Source organism: Chlorocebus sabaeus, chromosome 19, assembly GCF_047675955.1.
Source record: "Chlorocebus sabaeus isolate Y175 chromosome 19, mChlSab1.0.hap1, whole genome shotgun sequence".
NCBI lineage: Eukaryota > Metazoa > Chordata > Mammalia > Primates > Cercopithecidae > Chlorocebus > Chlorocebus sabaeus.
This window is the reverse complement of record NC_132922.1, coordinates 7,704,823-7,723,825: the sequence shown is the minus strand read 5'-3', so window position 1 is coordinate 7,723,825 and position 19,003 is coordinate 7,704,823. Positions and strand designations below refer to the sequence as shown.

The 19,003-nt window shown below is 50.0% G+C and overlaps 1 protein-coding gene and 1 pseudogene across 2 annotated transcripts in view; one reads left to right on the top strand and one right to left on the bottom strand.

Annotated features, from left to right (window-relative positions):
• Window positions 1–945, bottom strand: part of TTLL1 (TTL family tubulin polyglutamylase complex subunit L1) — a 42,293-nt gene extending 41,348 nt beyond the window's left edge. Inside the window, exon 1 of one of the 2 annotated variants that reach the window (XM_007976000.3) lies at window positions 835–945. The gene's annotated coding sequence lies outside the window, so the exon portion shown is untranslated. The remainder of the gene's footprint in view (window positions 1–834) is intronic. The other variant, XM_073006639.1, reaches the window with a different exon arrangement.
• Window positions 946–9,114: 8,169 nt separating this feature from the next.
• LOC140709193 (small ribosomal subunit protein eS25 pseudogene) lies at window positions 9,115–9,801 on the top strand (annotated as a pseudogene).
• The last annotated feature ends 9,202 nt before the right edge of the window (window positions 9,802–19,003 follow it).

Genomic DNA, 19,003 nt, shown 5'->3' with positions numbered 1-19,003 from the left:
CAGCCCCGGAAACAAAGCGAGACTCCGTTTAAAAATAAATAAATAAATAAATAAAGTAATAAAGTAATAACAATGCCAATGATGACCTCACGTTGAACAGTGCATTCATTCACAACGGTATTGTCACTGTCCATCTCCACGACCGCACTGGGTGACAGTACCATGTTCCACAGTGACTGCTTACCAGTGTTTGTAATTTGAGGGCAGAGTAGGGCCCATCTTTTTGTACCGCCACAACCCGGCACCATAATGTGCTCATCAAATGCTTCCTAAGCAAAGAACCTGCTTTGCAAACGCCAAAAAGGCTAACGAATGATAAGATACTTTCACTTCCAGAATTAATCCCCTATAATGCCCCAGCTACTCTATGGAGAGGATGACTACCTCTCCCTGCCCTCTTAGCTGATGGGGAATCAGAGAGGGGAAATGTCTTGTTCCAGTTACCTAGCGATAAGACACAAGGCTCCTGTCTCCTACCCTGAGTTCTCTCCACAGGTACACTGCGCCCTGCAAAAGATGCCAACAGAAACAACACAGATTCCAAATGTATGGGAAACGTGTAGGAACAATGAAAGTCTGGGATAACAAATAATAAACATAATGATGCAATAACAACAACCAGACAGCATGAGGTAAGTCATAGGAACTCAGCGGAGGGATAAAGGCATGGTGGTTAGCGCGGGCTTCCAGGACCGGCGAGCAGTATCTGAACCGCATTTTCGCAGCCGCGTAGACATAGGCGCCCACACTCTCTCACCCATGCGCACTAGCCCGCCCGCGCGCAGCCACACCCTCGGTGCCCGGGAGGCGGCGGCCTGGGCGACAGGACCTCACCTGTGGGGTTAGAGCGCTGAGGGACTCGGAAGAGCGCCCTGCAGGGATGCCTGGAGCCGCGCCCCCGCCCCGCCTCCAGCCCCTCTCCAGCGCTCGCAGGAGGACGCAGCCAGCTGCCAGGCGCACCGGCCCGCCCCGCCCCGCCCCGCCCCGCGCCGCACTCTACTTCCAGGGCGGCGCCCTGGCAACCCAAGACGCGACCGCCGGCGCTGCGACTACTTCCGGAGTCAGACTTGCCTGGGGCTCCTCTGAGCTTCTTGTCCTGGGCGCCCGCTATGCTCCGGGTTTAAATCCTAGGAAATGCCAGGCCATCCAACTTCGACACCTTCGGGGCCCAGAAAGGAGATTGAGAAGGGTCTGGAGCACGGGATTAAGTCTAAAAAGGAAGATAGAGGGGTATGATGATTAGGTCCGAATCCTAGGTTCAGTCTTAATCCGCTGTTTAGCCTCTCCTACCCCCTCTACCTCGGCTTCCTTCTCTGAAGAAATGGTGATGTTGGTAGCAGGCGCCTCCTAGGGTGGTCGTAAGGATAACGTGATATGCTGGACCCAGCATGGAGTCATCAACACATGGCCCACTGAAGAACACCTTGTTTCCTAAGGGTTCCTCAAAACATATTGTAAACCCCTTCCATTAGGAAGAGGCAACCTGGCCCAGTGAGGACCTTAAAACTGAAACTGGACCTGAATCTGAATCCCCTCTCCAAAAAACGACTAGCTATGTGGCTTAGGCAGATCACTTCATTTTTCTGAACCTCAGTTTCCTTGTCTGTAAATTGGAGATAACACCTACATTGAAGAGTTGTTGGGATGACTATTTAAAAAAATAAATAAATAAAAGGAATGTAGTTGACATAGCACATGGTAGTTGCTCAAATACTTGTTTAATTGATTCATAATAAAAGCATGTATCCCTGACAGCTCTCGGCCATAAAAGAGCACTGGAGGGCAGGGTGCGGTGGCTTAAGCCTGTAATCCCAGCACTTTGGGAGGCTGTCGTGGGTGGATGACCTGAGGTCAGGAGTTGGAGAGAAGCCTGACCAACATGGTGAAACCCCGTCTCTACTAAAAATACACAATTAGCTGGGTGTGGTGGTGCATGCCTGTAATACCAGCTACTTGGAAGATTGAGGCAGGAGAATCGCTTGAACCAGGGACTGGGAGGCTGCAGTGAGCCAAGATCATGCCACTGCACTCCAGCCTGGGCAATAAGAGCGAAACTCCGTCTGGGGGGAAAAAAAAAGTGCACTTGAAACTTGACAGGCAGTGGGAAAGAAGAGAAACAACAGGCTTTACATCCCTGCTCTGCTCTGATACATTATAGCTGTCTGAGTGTCAGCAAACCCACTGTATTTTTGTGTTTTTTTGAGAGGGAGTTCTGCTCTTGTTGCCCAGGTTGGAGTGCAATGGTGCCATCTCAGCTCACTACAACGTCCGCCTGCCAGGTTGAAGTGATTCTTCTGCCTCAGCCTCCCGTGTAGCTGGGATTACAGCGCCTGCCACCACACCCAGGTTTTTTTTTTTTTTTTTTTTTTTTTTTAAGTAGAAATGGGGTTTCTTCATGTTGGTCAGGCTCGTCTCGAACTCCCGACCTCAGGTGATGCACCCGCCTCAGCCTCCTAAAGTACTGGGATTATAGGCGTGAGCCACCTTGTCCAGCCAAACCCACCATATTAAATACAGGTTCCTTGTAATCCCAGCACTTTGGGAGGCTAAGACGGGTGGATCACAAGGTCAGGAGATCGAGACCATCCTGGCTAACACGGTGAAACCCTGTCTCTACTAAAAAATACAAAAAACTAGCCGGGCGAGGTGGCGGGTGCCTGTAGTTCTAGCTACTCGGGAGGCTGAGGCAGGAGAATGGCGTGAACCTGGGAGGCAGAGCTTGCAGTAAGCTGAGATCCGGCCACTGCACTCCAGCCTGGGCGACAGAGCAAGACTCCGTCTCAAAAAAAAAAAAAAAAAAAAAATTAATTAATTAATTAAATAAATAAATACAGTTTCCTTATTGTGAATTGGAAATAATGATCATGTCTCAGGGGTGCTGAAAACATTTAAATCCCTTGTGAATAGCACCTAGAAGGGTGTTTAACAGGTTTTACCACTTCCTTCTGCCCCCATGCGGCATACAGGCCATTCCAAAGAATAGTGAATACAGTTCTAGGAAAATTTGTGACCAACGTGAAAATTAACTGGAAGCTAGTAGTTCTGAGAGAAAAGAGGAAACCGAAGGCCTGACTCACAATGCTAATCTAATTGTGTAAACCTAGTTAAAAAAATCTTCAAGATAAAATCTTGCCATCAAGATAAAATCATTACCATAAAGTCCAAATTCCTTAATATGTTTTTAGTTTTAATCTTAACCATTTTCCTATATATAGGCTTGGTTTCCGGTCATGCCTAGGAAGACTCATCCACATAAGCTGGAAAAAAAAACTTATGAAACCAGATATACAATAAACTGAAAATACATGGGGCCGGGCGCAGTGGCTCATGCCTGTAATCCCAGCGCTTTGGGAGGCCGAGGTGGGCGGATCACAAAGTCAGGAGATCAAGACCATCCTGGCTAGGCCGGGCGCGGTGGCTCAAGCCTGTAATCCCAGCACTTTGGGAGGCCGAGGCGGGTGGATCACGAGGTCAGGAGATCGAGACCATCCTGGCTAACATGGTGAAACCCCGTCTCTACTAAAAATACAAAAAACTAGCCGGGCGTGGTGGCGGGCGCCTGTAGTCCCAGCTACTTGGAGGCTGAGGCAGGAGAATGGCGTGAACCCGGGAGGCGGAGCTTGCAGTGAGCCGAGATCGCGCCACTGCACTCCAGCCTGGGTGACACAGCGAGACTCCGTCTCAAAAAAAAAAAAAAAAAAAAAAAAAAGACCATCCTGGCTAATACAGTGAAACCCCCCTGTACTAAAAATACAAAAACAAAATTAGCTGGGCATGGTGGCGGGCACTTGTAGTCCCAGCTACTCGGGAGGCTGAGGCGGGAGAATGGCGTGGTGAACCCGGCAGGCGGAGCTTGCAGTGAGCCGAGATTGTGCCACTGCACTCCAGCCTGGGCAACAGAGCAAGACTCCATTTCAAAAAAAGAAAAAAAAAAGAAAAGAAAATACATGCATGGTGTATAACAAAGCATTAATATGCACAACATACAGAGTTTGCACAAATCAATGAGAAAAAAAGCAATACAAAAATGGGCAAAGGTCAGGCGCGAGTAGCTGGGATTACAGGTGCTAGCCACCAGGCCCAGCTAGTTTTTTATTTCTATTTTTGGTAGGGACAGGGATTCACCATGTTGGCCAGGGTGGTCTCAAACTCCTGACCTTCAGTGATCCACCAGCCTTGGCCTCCCAAAGTGCTGGGATTACAGGAGCCACCCCTGGCCAAGACAGTTAAACTACAGAAATAGTCTTAATCCAGAACAGATTTGTTTCCAGATGTGGTTTTCTGCCTAAGTGACCATCTGCTATAAATCTGTGACATAGCTGGAAAGCTAGAAGAGGCACCCCAGTAGACAGAACAGTGAGCAATTCCTGGACCATGTGATGAGAACAGATAAATGGGGAAATCCCAATACAAATGAGAACAAATACTCTCTACCCATCAAAAGAGACAACCTCCAAAGAAGTGAGCTTTCGAAGCTGGGTGCAGTGGCTCATGCCTGTAATCCCCGAACTTTGAGAGGCCAAGGCGGGAGGATCCCCTGAGGTCAGGAGTTCGAGATCAGCCTGGCAAACATAGTGAAACCCCGTCTCCACTAAAAATACACAAACTAGCCAGGCCTAGTGGTGCTCACCCGTAATCCCAGCTGCTCGGGGGGCTGAGGCAGGAGAACCACTTGATCCCAGGAGGCAGGATTGCACCATTGCCCTGCAGCCTGGGCGACAAGAGCGAAACTCTATCTCAAAAAAAAAAAAAGAAAGAAAGAAAGAAAAGAAAAGAAGCGAGTTTTCAGCCCAGGAGGCAGAGGTTTCAGTGAGCCGAGATCTCGCCACTGCACTGCAGCCTGGGCAACAAAGCAAGACTTCATCTCAAATTAAAAAAAAAAAAGTTTGCAGAACAAAACTCTGGAATTACCCTACAATGTAAGAAGGAAACCCACGCCGCTGAATGGGTTTCCTTAGAGACCAATTGGGTTCTCTGGTATTTAGTCTGAAGCCATTAGAATGACTCATCAAAGAGTGAGTTCAAACAGTTCTGGTTCAGACGAAAAGCATTAAGGAAAACCAGCTACTCAGGAGACTGAGGTAGGAGAATTGCTTGAGCCTGGAAGGTTGAGGCTGCAGTGAGCTGTGACTGCGCCACTGCACTCCAGTCTGGGTGACAGAGTGAGACCTCATCTCAAAAAGCAAACAAAAATGTCCTCAGATTACTGGCTGATTGCAGCCCACCACCTGTTTCTGTGCAGCTTAAAAGCTGAGAATGGTTTTTACGTATGGCCGTTTGAAATCCATTTATGGGCCGGGCGCGGTGGCTCAAGCCTGTAATCCCAGCACTTTGGGAGGCCGAGACGGGCGGATCACGAGGTTAGGAGATCGAGACCATCCTGGCTAACACGGTGAAACCCCGTCTCTACTAAAAAAAAATACAAAAAACTAGCCGGGCGAGGTGGCGGGCGCCTGTAGTCCCAGCTACTCAGGAGGCTGAGGCAGGAGAATGGCGTAAACCCGGGAGGCGGAGCTTGCAGTGAGCTGAGATCCGGCCACTGCAGTCCAGCCCGGGTTACAGAGCAAGACTCCGTCTCAAAAAAAAAAAAAAAAAAAAAGAAATCCATTTATGAATAGGGAACATACTAATTTTGAACCCCAATTAAGTGAAATATATTCCTTCTTCTTCCTCCAAAATAATTTTCTTATTCTCAGCTGGGCGTAATGGCTCACACCTGTAATCCAGCACTTTGGGAGGCCAAGGTGGGCAGATCATCTGAGGTCAGGAGTTTGAGACCAGCCTGGCCAACATGGCGAAACCCCATCTCTACTAAAAAATACAAAAATTAGCTGGGTGTGATGGTGCGCACCTGTAGTCCCAACTATTTGGGAAGGCTGAGGCAAGAGAATCGTTTGAACCAAGGAGGCAGAGGTTGAAGTGAGCCAAGATCGTGCCACTTCACTCCAGCCTGGGTAACAGAGCAAGACTCCGTCTCAAAAAAAAAAAAAAGTTTATTATTCATTATAGACCTGTGTTACCCCAAATTTTCCATACAATTATTCATTTTTAATTTCATCAATTTAAAGAGTTATGCAAACTTGTGCAACTTGTAAGTGACAGAGTCTGGCTTTGAACCCAGGACGCCTGACCATTCATGCTGCTGCCTCTCAGGAGGGGTGGTGACGTGCTTTCTTAGAGATGACTGGAGCTTTGCTAACATCACCTCCTGTAATCTCCCACACAACCGCCTCCCAGGCTCGGAGCACATTCAGCTCATCATCATTTACTTTTGGCGCCATCTAGTGGAACCAACACTAATCTGGAGTCCAAATTGCCAACTCATACCCTTCAGCGGCCATCTAGTTGTGAGGCCTTGAGAAGTCCCAAGGCTTCTGGCTACAGTGTTCTCACCTTAAACCCGGGAGGTGAGTGAAGGCTTGTACAGCACCAGCACCCAAGGGAAGAAATGCTTAGGGCCTGGCATAGTAAAGTGTTCAATAAACATTGTGGCCCTCCGGCATGTTGCCTCATCCCTGCAATCCCTGTACTTTGGGAGGCTAACACGGGAGGATCGCTTGAGGTCAGGAGTTCCAGACCAGCCTGGCCAATATAGCAAGACCCCATTTCTGGGGGAAAAAAATCTTTTTAATTAGCCAGGTATGGGGTCGTACGCCTGCAGTCCTACTCAGCTACTCAGGAGGCTGAGGTGGATCACTTGAGCCTAGAAGATTGAGGCTGCAGTGAGCTATGATCTTGCCACTGCACTCCAGCCTGGCCAACAGAACAAGATCCCGTCTGTAAGAGAAAAAAAGTTAAAAAAGAAAAAAAAAAGAATTTTAAGGCCAGGCACGGTGCCTCACGCCTGTAATCCCAGCACTTTGGGAGTCCGAGGCGGGTGGATCACCTAAGATCAGGAGTTCAAGACCAGCCTGACCAACATGGCGAAACCCCGTCTCTACTAAAAATACAAAAATGAACTGGGCATGGTGGTGCACACCTGTAATCCCAGCAACTTGGGAGGCTGAGGCAGGAGAATTGTTTGAACTTGGGAGACGGAGGTTACAGTGAGCCGAGATCACACCATTGCACTCCAGCCTGAGCAACAGGGCGAGACTCTGTCTTAAAAAAAAAAAAAAAAAGAATTTTAAGATGGCAATAGCAGCATTAAATGAACTGCAGGGCTTGTCTGAGCACAGGGTCCTACGGGTCTGTACAGGTCACAGGCCCATGAGGCTGGCCGTACCCTAAGAAGCTGGCCACAGCTCCCCTCAATCAATCCCCACAAGAACTCTGCTGACTTAATGGTGTTTATCACCATTTTTTAGAAAATAGTGGTAAAGGCCGGGCACGGTGGCTCAAGCCTGTAATCCCAGCACTTTGGGAGGCCGAGACAGGCGGATCACAAGGTCAGGAGATCGAGACCATCCTGGCTAACACGGCGAAACCCCATCTCTACTAAAAAAATACAAAAAACTAGCCGGGCGAGGTGGCGGGCGCCTGTAATCCCAGCTACTTGGTAGGCTGAAGCAGGAGAATGGCGTAAACCCGGGAGGCAGAACTTGCAGTGAGCCGAGATCCAGCCACCACACTCCAGCCTGGGCGACAGAGCGAGATTCCATCTCCAAAAAAAAAAAAACAGTGGTAAATTGCCTGGACGTAGTGGCTCATGCCTGTAATCTCAGCACCTTGGGAGGCTGAGGCAGGCGGATCACCTGAGGTCAGGAGTTCTCCACCAGCCTGACCAACATGGAGAAACCCCATCTCTATAAAAACACAAAATTAGCCAGGCGTGGTGGTGTGTGCCTATAATCCCAGCTACTTGGGAGACTGGGGCAGGAGAATCTCTTGAAGCCAGGAGGCAGAGGTTGCGGTGAGCCGAGATCACGCCATTGCACTCCAACCTGGGCAACTGGGCAACAAAAGTGAAACTCGGTCTAAAAAAAAATAGTGGTAAGGGCCAGGTGCAGTGGCTCACATCTGTAATCCCAGCACTTTGGGAGGCCGAAGCGGGTGGATCATGAGGTCAAGAGATCAAGACCATTCTGGCCAACGTGGTGAAAACCTGTCTCTACTAAAAATACAAAAATTAGCCAGGCATGGTGGCACATGCCTGTAGTCCCAGCTACTCCGGAAGCTGAGGCAGGAGAATCACTTGAACCTGGGAGACAGAGGTTGTAGTGAGCCGAGATCGCGCCACTGCACTCCAGCCTAGCGACAGAGTAAGACTCGGTCTCAAAAAAAAAAAAAAAAAAAAAGTGGTAAAATACATATAACATAAAACTTACCATCTTAGCCATTTTTAAGTGTACAGTTCAGTGATTTTAAGTATATTCACATTGTTGTGCGACCAATCTCCAGGACTTTATCATCTTACAAAACTAAAACTCTTGGTTTTTTTTGAGACAGAGTCTCACTGTGTCACACAGGCTGGAGTGCAGTGGCGTAATCTTGGCTCACTGCAAGCTCCACCTCCCAGGTTCACGCCATCCTCCTGCCTCAGCCTCCCGAGTGGCTGGGACTACAGGCGCACACTGCCATGCCCAGCTAATTTTTTGTATTTTTAGTAGAGACAGGGTTTCACCGCGTTAGCCAGGATGGTCTCGATCTCCTGATCTTGTGATCCGCCCGCCTCGGCCTCCCAAAGTGCTGGGATTACAGGCATGAGCCACCATGCCTGGCTACAAAACTAAAACTCTTTACCCATTGATCACAACTCCCCATCCTTCCTTCCCCAACCCCTGGTAACTACCTTTCAATTTTCTGTCTTAATGAATTAGACTTCCTAAGTACTTCTTTTAAGTGGAATCTGGGCCGGACACAGTGGTTCACGCCTGTAATCCCAGCATTTTGGGATCCTGAGCCAGGAGGGTTGCTTGAGCCCAGGAGTTTGAGAGCAGCCTGGGCAACACAGGGAGACCTTGTCTGAGAAAGAAAGAGAGAAAGAGAGAAAGAGAGAGAGAGAGAGAGAGAGAGGGAGGGAGGGAGGGAGGGGGAAGGAGGGAGGAAAGGAAGGAAGGAGAGAAGAAAGAAAGAAAGAAAGAAAGAAAGAAAGAAAGAAAGAAAGAAAGAAAGAAAGAAAGAAAGAGAAAGAAAGAAAGAAAGAAAGAAAGAAAGAAAGAGAGAAAGAGAGAGAAAAAGAAAAGAAAGAAAGAGAAAAAGAAAAGAAAGAAAGAAAGAGAAAAAGAAAAGAAAGAAAGAGGAAGGAAGGAAGGAAAGAAAGAAAAGGAGAGAGGCAGGGAGGGAAGGAGGAAGGAAGGAAGGAAGGAAGGAAGGAAGGGTTCGCTGCTGCTCTCTGAGCTTCACAATGCCATCCAAGGATGACAAGAAGAAGGAAGACACCGGAAAGTCACTAAGAAAGACAAAGACACAGTGAACAAATCTGGGGGCAGGGCCAAAAAGAAGAAGTGGTCCAAAGGCAAAGTCCAGGACAAGCTCAATAACTGAGTCATGTTTGACAAACCTACCTATGACAAACTCTGTAAGGAAGTTCCCAAACATAAACTTATAAGCCCTGCTGTGGTCTCTGAGAGACTGAAGAGTTGAGGCTCCCTGGCCAGGGCACCTTAATAAAAGACTTAACAAACTGGTTTCAAAGCACAGAGCTCAAATAATTTACACCAGAAATACCAAGGGTGGAGATGCTACAGCTGCTGGTGACGATGCATGAACAGGTCCAACCAACTGTACATTTGCAAATATAAAACTTTATTAAATCAAAAAAAGAGGCCTGGCACGGTGGCTCACGCCTGTAATCCCAGCACTTTGGGAGGCCGAGGAAGGCGGATCATGAGGTCAGGAGATCAAGACCATCCTGGCTAACATGGTGAAATCCCGTCTCCACTAAAAATATAAAAATTAACCAGGCATGGTGGCAGGTGCCTGTAATCCCAGCTACTCAGGAGGCTGAGACAGGAGAATCACTTGAACCCGGGAGGCGGAGGTTGAGTGAGCCGAGATCATACCACTCCAGCCTGAGGGATAGAGCGAGGCTCCACCTCAAAAAATAAAATAAAATCCATTCATCAATTTCTACCTTTTGGCTATTATGATTAATGCTACTATGAACACAGGTATATATCTGAGACCCTGCTTTCAATTCTTTTTTTTTTTTTTCTTAATAATTGAGATGAGGTCTCACTATGTTGCCTAGGCTGTCTCCAACTCCTGGGCTCAAGTCATCCGCCTGCCTTGGCCTCCCAAAGTGCTGGGATTATAGGCACGAGCCACCAGCCCAGGCTCCTTGCTTTCAGTTATTTGGGGTATATACCCAGAGTGAGACTGCTGGATCAGGTAGTAATTCTATATTGAACTTTCCGAGGACCCTCCATAGGGTTTTCCGCAGTGGCTGCCCCATTTCACATTCCCACCAACAGTGCCAGAGTTCCAATTCCTCCACATCCTGGACAATACCTGTTATCTTCTATTGTTTGATAGCAGTTATTCTAACGGGTGTGACATCCTCCCTGCCTTGTAAATATGGGAACTAAAGCTTGAAGGTGGTGAGTAACTTGCCCAAGGCCAGGCAGCCATCACTATAGCAATCCCTACCTGAGTCGTCATCACTGGGCGGGTGTCTCATCGCATCAGCTTTATTCACACTGCCACCAGGAGGCTGGCTCGCCACTGTCACAGTGCCAGCCAATAGCACACACGAGGACTTCGCCATCGCTTCAGTCTGATGCTCCCTGAGGCCAACAGGAGCCCTCGGGGGCGCCCCATGCTACTGCAGCATCCTGGCCGGCCAGCTGGCCCCAACCTCCATAGACCTGGCCATGCTCCTCCCCATGCTGCCCCACCCTCAGCCTCCAGCAGCCTTGCCCCCGTCTCCCCCACTTCCCACCGCAGGTCCTGACTTCCCAGGGTCTCTGTCCCCGCTTCTCTCCCGCTTGCAGCATGGAGGTGGGAAGGCTGCCTTCTCTCCAGGTGAAAGAACCAGGTGCTCTCGGGATCTCTCCTTATCCTCCTTGCCCATTTGTCTGAGCACCCAGAAGGATTAGGGAGGGGCTAGACAGCTGGGCCTCAGACTCCAGCTTTGTCAGGCCCTTTTCTAGCCCCTGGAGCTGAGGCCCAGAGAGCAGGCCTCCTGGTCTGGGGCCAAAGGGTGGAGTCCCTAGGGGCTCAGAGAACAATAAGAAAGCGCGCAGCGTGCTCTGGCTCACGCCTGTAATCCCAGCACTGTGGGATGCTGAGACTGGCGGATTACTTGGGGCCAGGAGTTTGAGATCAGCCTGGCTAACATGACAAAACCCCATTTCTACCAAAAATACGAAGAATTAGCCAGGCGTGGTGGTGGGTGCTGGTAATCCCAGCTACTCTGGAGGCTGAAGCACGAGAATCGCTTGAACCTGGGAGGCGGAGGTTGCAGTGAGCCGAGATTGCACCATTGTACTCCAACCTGGGCAGCAGAGGAAGACTCCGTCTCAAAAAAAATAAAAATAAAAATAAAAATAAAATAATCTTCAACCCCAGAGCTGGTGGGAGGTGAGGGCCGCTCCTCACCCGTTATTCCTTCAAGAACCGCCCACAGGTGGTCTGTTTGTTTCCCTTGGGGAGCCTGGCTTTCCATTCCCTCCTTCTCTCCCCATTCCCTTCTGGTCCATTTCCACCCCTTTGCCCTCCTGCTGGGCAGCCAAGCCCCCCACGCCCCAGTTCCCCAGTCCTGGGGACCTAAGTGTCCACCTAGATAAAGCTGAGGAGGTGTCCGGTCAGGGAAGGACAGTAACAAAAGTACCAACTGGTACCCGGGAGAGCCTCCCGCCAGGTGGACTTCGAGTGCTTAACCTCTGCTCGCTCCTGCTCTTTATAATGGAGTTAATAATAGAACGAGCTTCTGGGGGCGGCTGTGACGATCAGATGAAACCACACAGGTGACCCTGCTCGGCGTGCAGCCCGCACAGAGGAGAGCTCCTAGGAAACCTGTTCGTGATGGATGAAGGGGAGGCTGCCCAGAGAGGACCGCATGCCCGGAGTGTGAGAGTGTGTGTGAGTGTGAGAGTGTGTGTGAATGTATGTGTGTTATGTGTGTGAATGAGTGTGTTATTTGTGTGTTGTGTTTGTATGTGAGTGTGGGAGTGTGTGTGTGGTGTGTGTGTGTGAGAATTGGGAAAGTTCTTATTCAAAGATTATAAAAAGTCACAATTTCTCACTATAAGACTGCTATCCACTATATATATATATTCCAAATCAGCCGTTGTAGCTTGCTCCGGCATGCCTGGACACAACTAGACAAGCTCCAGCCCATAGAACATCCCATTCCTTATTTGGAGATGCTTTCTTAAGTATTCCTGGGCAACTTCCTTTTCTTTCTTTGTTCTGTCTCCCTTACCCAATTAAAACTTTTTAAACTAATAGCCAGTTGGGTAAAGTGTAAAATGTGAGGTCCTATTCCAGCCAGTGGAAACTGGACTCAGCAGCAGGGTAGACGTGTTAGGTTATAAATAACTGTCTCCTTTGTTCAGTGTGCTCTCGTGGCTGGACAGTTATTGAGTAGCACCCTTTCTGCAGAAAGTAAAGCTCACCTTGCTGAGAGATCATTTGTTCCTGCGTTATTTTTTATTTATTTGTTTTTTGTGACACCAAAAACTTCATTCCCAACACGTGTGAGTGACTGTGTGTGTGTGTGTGTGTATGTGTGTGTTCACCCCACCCACAGCAGGACCCAAGGTTGGTGGTGAGGGTTGGGACAAGGGGCTTGAAGCTGGGAGGGACTAGAGCTCCTCCCCCACCCCGTGTTAATCAGCACCCAGCACAGACAGCAGAGCCCCAGCTGAAGAAGATGGGGCTGATCTCCCCAGGAGCTGGGTCCTGCCGGCTTCCCCAGGGCCCAGTGAGATGTGGAAGCCAATCCTTTCTCCGTCTTCCTCCATATTGCCCGGAGTTGGACCCCTGTCTTCCTCCATACTGCCTGGGGTTGGACCCCTGCAAGCCAGGAGGAGCCAGTGGCTTCCAGAGGGGATCTGAGTCCAGGTCTGGAGGCCTCTGTGTTTGGTGCTGTTTCTTCTGTATCAGCTGGATGGTGGAAGGGGAAGGCAGCGGTGTGTGGGTGAGGGGTTGTGGATAGTGGAGCCTGGGAGGTGGGGTGCAGGTAAGGGAGCCCAGGTACCACAGAGCCCATCTGACGGGGCTGACCAGTCACCGGTCTGCTGCTTTCACCTGCCTAGAGAGGCTCTATTCTGTACCCCAGAGACCTACATGGGCCTGGCCTTAAAAGGTGACCAGTAAGGCCTGTGAAGGATGGAGGGAATAACTGTGCCCTGTAACGAGTGGGCAGCTAGGAACCCCAGACTTCTCTCAGCCCTGGGTCCTCCTGGGATGCAGCAAGACCGCCTCAGAAGAGATCTGAGCCGGGCGCGGTGGCTCACGCCTGTAATCCTAGCACTTTGGGAGGCCGAGGCAGGCAGATCACCTGAGGTTGGGAGGTCGAGACCAGCCTGACCAACATGGAGAAACCTCATGTCTACTAAAAACACAAAATTAGCTGGGTGTGGTGGCACATGCCTGTAGTCCCAGCTACTTAGGAGGCTGAGGCAGGAGAATCACTTGTAGAGGTTGTGGTGAACTGAGATCGTGCCATTGCACTCCAGCCTGGGAGACAAGAGCAAAACTCTGTCTCATAAATAAATAAATAAATAAGAGAACTGAACCCCTGATCCTCTTCACTGAACCTAAGCTCAGCCCTCCAGGTCCCTGGGCCTTGGTTTCTCCATCAAGAAGGAGCCACGCACCCGGCCTTGCAATGCTGTTGAGGAGGCGGAATTGAAGACAGCGAACTGCTGGGAATGTGGGTCTTGATTTCAGTGAGCCCTCCTTGCTCCCTCCATCAAGCACGCTGCACACCTCACTCCCAGACAGCGCCGGAGGCCGAACTCACAGCTGAGGGAGCCAGGGAAGGGCATTGAGGCAACAGGAAGGCGGGGTTGTGTTGGCGAGAGATGGCGGAAGAATTCCTGCTGGGTTTATGTAGTCCCAACATTTTTGGAGGCTGAGGTGGGAGGATTGCTCAAGCCCAGTATTTGGAGGCTGTAAGGAGCTATGATGGCACCACTGCTCTCCAGCCTGAGCCACAAAGTGAGACTCTGTCTCTAAAAAAAAAAAAAAAAAGTTTCTGTCAATCAGTTAAGCTCCTAGCCCCAACAGGAAAGGCAGGAAAATGAGAACTAAGGTCTGGTTTACATCACGATGTCCACTTGACCCCACGGCAGTCCCCTTTAGGTTTTCCCTGTTTAGCACAGAAGGAACCTGAGGCTCACAGACATGTAGGGGCTGGCCCAGGCTCAGAGCTTGTCTGGGGCCAACACATCCCTGGCCCAGACCCTACAGAATATCTGCCCGATCCTGCCAGGCACGGTGGCTCAAGCCTGTAATCCCAGCACTTTGGGAGGCCGAGGCGGGTGGATCACCAGGTCAGGAGATCGAGACCATCCTGGCCAACATGGTGAAACCCCGTCTGTACTAAAAATACAACAATTAACTGGGAATGGTGGTGTGCACCTGTAATCCCAGCTACTCAGGAGGCTGAGGCAGGAGAATCACTTGAACCTGGGAAGTGGAAGTTGCAGTGAGCCAAGATCGTGCCACTGCACTCCAGCCTGGCCACATAGTGAGACTCCGTCTCAAAAAAAAAAAAAAAAAAAAAGAGAATATCTGCCTGGTCCAGCACTCTGACCAAATGACCAAAGCACACATCTGGTCCCAGATGAGCTGCATACGGGTTCACGTCTTCCTTGGCCCCCAATCCCACCCTGCTAAAGAAGACCTTGGTATAGGCCGGGCGCGGTGGCTCAAGCCTGTAATCCCAGCACTTTGGGAGGCCGAGACGGGCGGATCATGAGGTCAGGAGATCGAGACCATCCTGGCTAACACGGTGAAACCCCGTCTCTACTAAACATACAAAAAACTAGCCGGGCGAAGTGGCGGCGCCTGTAGTCCCAGCTACTCGGGAGGCTGAGGCAGGAGAGGAGAATGGCGTGAACCCGAGAGGAGGAGCTTGCAGTGAGCTGAGATCCGGCCACTGCACTCCAGCCTGGGTGACACAGCAAGACTCCGTCTCAAAAAAAAAAAAAAAAAAAAAAAGAAGAAGACCTTGGTATAAAGGGAGGACTCAGGCCTCGACACTATTTGCTGAAAACTTTTTTCACAATTCCAACCACCCCTATATGGTGAGTGCCCTGAGGGCGGGACTTTAGACACTGTGTGTGTCCCCAGAGTCTAGACACTCAGGGGAGGTTCCTGGGGAAGGTTTGGGAATATGAGAATGGGTGACCTTGAAATTAGGACTTGGGGCTGGGCTCAGTGGCTCACGCCTGTAATCCCAGCACTTTGCGAGGCCGAGGCGGGTGGATCACCTGAGGTTGGGAGTTTGAGACCAGCCGGTCAACATGGTGTCTGTCTCTATTAAAAATACAAAAATTAGCTAGGCGTCATGGCGTGCTCTTGTAGTCCCAGCTACTCAGGAGACTGAGGTAGGAGAATCGCTTGTGCCTGGGAGGTGGAGGTTGCAGTGAGCCGAGATCATGCCACTTCACTCCAGCCTGGGCAACAAGAGTGAAACTCCGCCTCAAAGGAAAAAAAAAAATTGGGACCTGTACACACCTGAGTTCAAACTGGGGTTGTGCAGGAGGGCTGACCCTGGCTGAAGTCAGCTTCCACGTCTGTGAAATGGGCTCATGAGACACACTTCACCGGGTTAGAGAGAAGCAGAAATAACACTAACCCTGCAAATGCTTCACAGGCAGCTGAGACAGGGGCTTCCACCCGCCTGCAGGTTCCAGGTTCCCACTGGGGCCTCCTGTCTGGAATTCTCTAGCCCGTGCAGTTCCCTGCCTTACCCTCTGCAGCCCACCTGGCTGGTAGCTCCCTGAGGCAAAGAGCCAGGCTAGCTTTTGCTACCACATGTCAACACTGGGTTTTGTTTTTTGTTTTTTTGTTTTTTTTTGAGACAGGGCCTCACTCTGTTGCAGTCTCAACTCACTGCAGCCACCACCTCCGGGGTTCAAGTGATTCTCGTGCCTCAGCCTCCTGAGTAGCTGGGAATGCAGGCACCTGCCACCATGCCTGGCTAATTTTTGTATTTTTAGTGGAGATGGGGTTTTGCCATGTTGGCCAGGCTGGTCTTTTTTTTGAGAGAGTTTCACTCTGTTGCCCAGGCTGGAGTACAGTGGTGCAATCTTGGCTCACTGCAACGTCCACCTCTTGGGTTCAAGTGATTCTCGTGCCTCAGCCTCCAGAGAGGCTGGGATTACAAGTGTGCACCACCATGCTTGGCTAATTTTTGTATTTTTAGTGAAGAGAGGGTTTCACCCTGTTGGCCAGGCTGGTCTCGAACTCCTGACCTCAAGTGATCCACCTGCTTTGGCCTCCCAAAGTGCTGGGATTACAGGTGTGACCTACCATGCCTAGCCCAACCATGCACTTTTTTTTCTTTTTGAGAGAGTCTCACTATTGTTGCCTCATCATTTTGCCTGTCTGGCCTCAGTTTCCTCTCCTGTAAAGTGGCAACAGCAGAAATTGTCTCTTAAGGTTGTTGTAGAGATGAAAAGGGATGGAAAAATCCATTCATTTGTGCAACACATATCTACTGAGGGTCCGCTTTCGGGGTACAGAGGAGCAAAAATGCACACAGGCCCGTGTCCATGGGCCCTGCCCTCTTGGGGCTGATAGAGCAGAGGACGGTTGACTAGAAGAGATTCTTCCCAGCCGGGTGTGGTGGCTCGGGCCTGTCATCCCAGCACTTTGGGAGGCTGAGGCGGGTGGATCACCTGAGGTCAGGAGTTCAAGACCAGCCTAGCCAACATTGTGAAACCCCATCTCTACTAAAAATACAAAAAACATTAGCCAGGTATGGTGGCGGGCACCTGTCATCCCAGCAACTCCGGAGGCTGAGGCAGGAGAATGACTTGAACCCAGGAGGCGGAGGTTACGGTGAGCCGAGATCGCACCATTGCACTCCAGCCCGGGCAACAAGAGGGAACTCCATCTCAAAAAAAAAAAAAAAAAAAATGGAGAAGAAGAGATCCTTCCCAGGGTGCCCTGAGAGCAGAGGTATGGGCGGCAGCCACTGCCAATTCCACGGCCACCCCATCCTCGTTGACGGTGCAGGTTGAATCCCAGGAGCTGCTAGGGCTGCTGTTGTTTTGAAAATATCTGCTATCACTCTGATAAGCTCAGCTGACAGGAGGGATGTTATTTCTGGGCGAAAGGAGATTCCGCAGGACTGGAGGTCCTTCCTGCTTACACCACATGGGCCTAGTCCCTCCCGTCAGACCTGGCTTGAGTGATAACCTGGGGCCTTGAGCCTGCTCCTGGCAGGGACAGCAGTGGCCATCACTGCAGGACGTCCCCGGCCTGCTGCCCAAGGCCTCCGCGATGCTGCAGGAGCCGAGGTCACCTCTTTTCTGACCCTGGATTCCTGGAATTGTCTTACAGAACGGAGGCCTGTTCTCCATCCCCCTGACAGGCCACAATAGATTATGTTTGTCACACTAGCCATCTGAGTGTCTGGCCCAAACGCGTGTCTGTTATATGGCTGTGGCACTGAGCTGAGAGGCCTGGCAGGTTAAGCCTCCATAATTTGCTCTGAAATGCACTGGTCCTGTTTTCAGTTACATTATTCTTGTCGCCAGCAAAGCTGGCCTCTCAGGTCTCACCATGGCCTTGGCCTACCAAGCACCCTGGCAGCTGTGAATCCAGATCTCAATTAAAATCCTTGATCTTGACTATTTCAAGTTTGATCCACTGTGTGTGCTTGGATTTTATTTTTTAGTATTGAGTTTTAATTGATATACCCAAAAGTGCTCAGATCCTAAGCATTCAGTTCAATGTATGTTTGCATACATATGTACCCCTGCAACCACCATCTGTGATACCCTAGAAGCTTCCATCATGCCCCTTCCAGCCAATACCCATCCCCACCCTGGAGAAAGCGTCACCAATCTCACATCTAACGCCATAGATTGGTTGTGCCTAATTATGAGCATCATAGAAATGGAATTACAGCATGCTTTATCTTGTGTCCAGCTTCTTTTAAGTCTGGCCCCAGCTGCAGCGGCTCATGCCTATAATCCCAGCACTTTGGGAGGCTGAGGTGGTCGGATCATTTGAAGTCAGGAGTTCGAGACCAGCCTGACCAACATGGTGAAACCCCGTCTCTACCAAAAACACAAAAAAATTAGCTGGGCGTGGTGGCGCACACCTGTAATCCAAGCTACTCGGGAGGCTGAGGCATGGGAATCACTTGAACCCAGGAGGTGGAGGTTGCAGTGAGCTGAGATGGCAGCACTGAATTCCAGCCTGGGTGACAGAGGTCAGGTGAGCGGATCATGAGGTCAAGAGATTGAGACCATCCTGGCTAACATGGTGAAACCCTGTCTCTACTAAAAGTACAAAAAATTAGCTGGGCATAGTGGTGGATGTCTGTAGTCCCAGCTACTCGGGAGGCTGAGGCAGGAGAATGGCATGAACCCGTGAGGCAGAGCTTGCTGTGAGCGGAGATGGCGCCACTGCACTCCAGCCTGGGCGACAGAGCAAGACTCCGTTTTAAAAAAATATACAAAAATTAGCCAGGCATAGTGGCAGGTGCCTGTCTCAAAAAAAAAAAAAAAAAAAAGAAAAAACCAAAACCAAAACCCAAAACAAACAACTATGCAAAAATAATGTTCAAAAGAAAGAAAAGACCACTGAATCATATCCACCTATTAACCACTCTTTTATTATTATTATTATTATTATTATTATTTTAAATTAATTCGAGATGGGAGTCTTGCCATTACCCAGGCTGGCCCCAAACTACTGGGCTCAAGTGATCCTCCCACCTTGGCTTCCCAAAGTGCAGGGATTACAGGTGTGAGCCACTGCGCCTGGCCAAGATTTGTTTTTTTCATGTGTTTATTCTGCCAATTTTTATTGAACATCTACTCTCTGCCAGGCACTGTCCCAGAGGCCAGCGATAGAGCAATGAACAGTAGGTCTGTGTCCTTGTGGGGAAGCACAGTACACTCCCAGGGAGGAGGCCCAAGGCCACTTC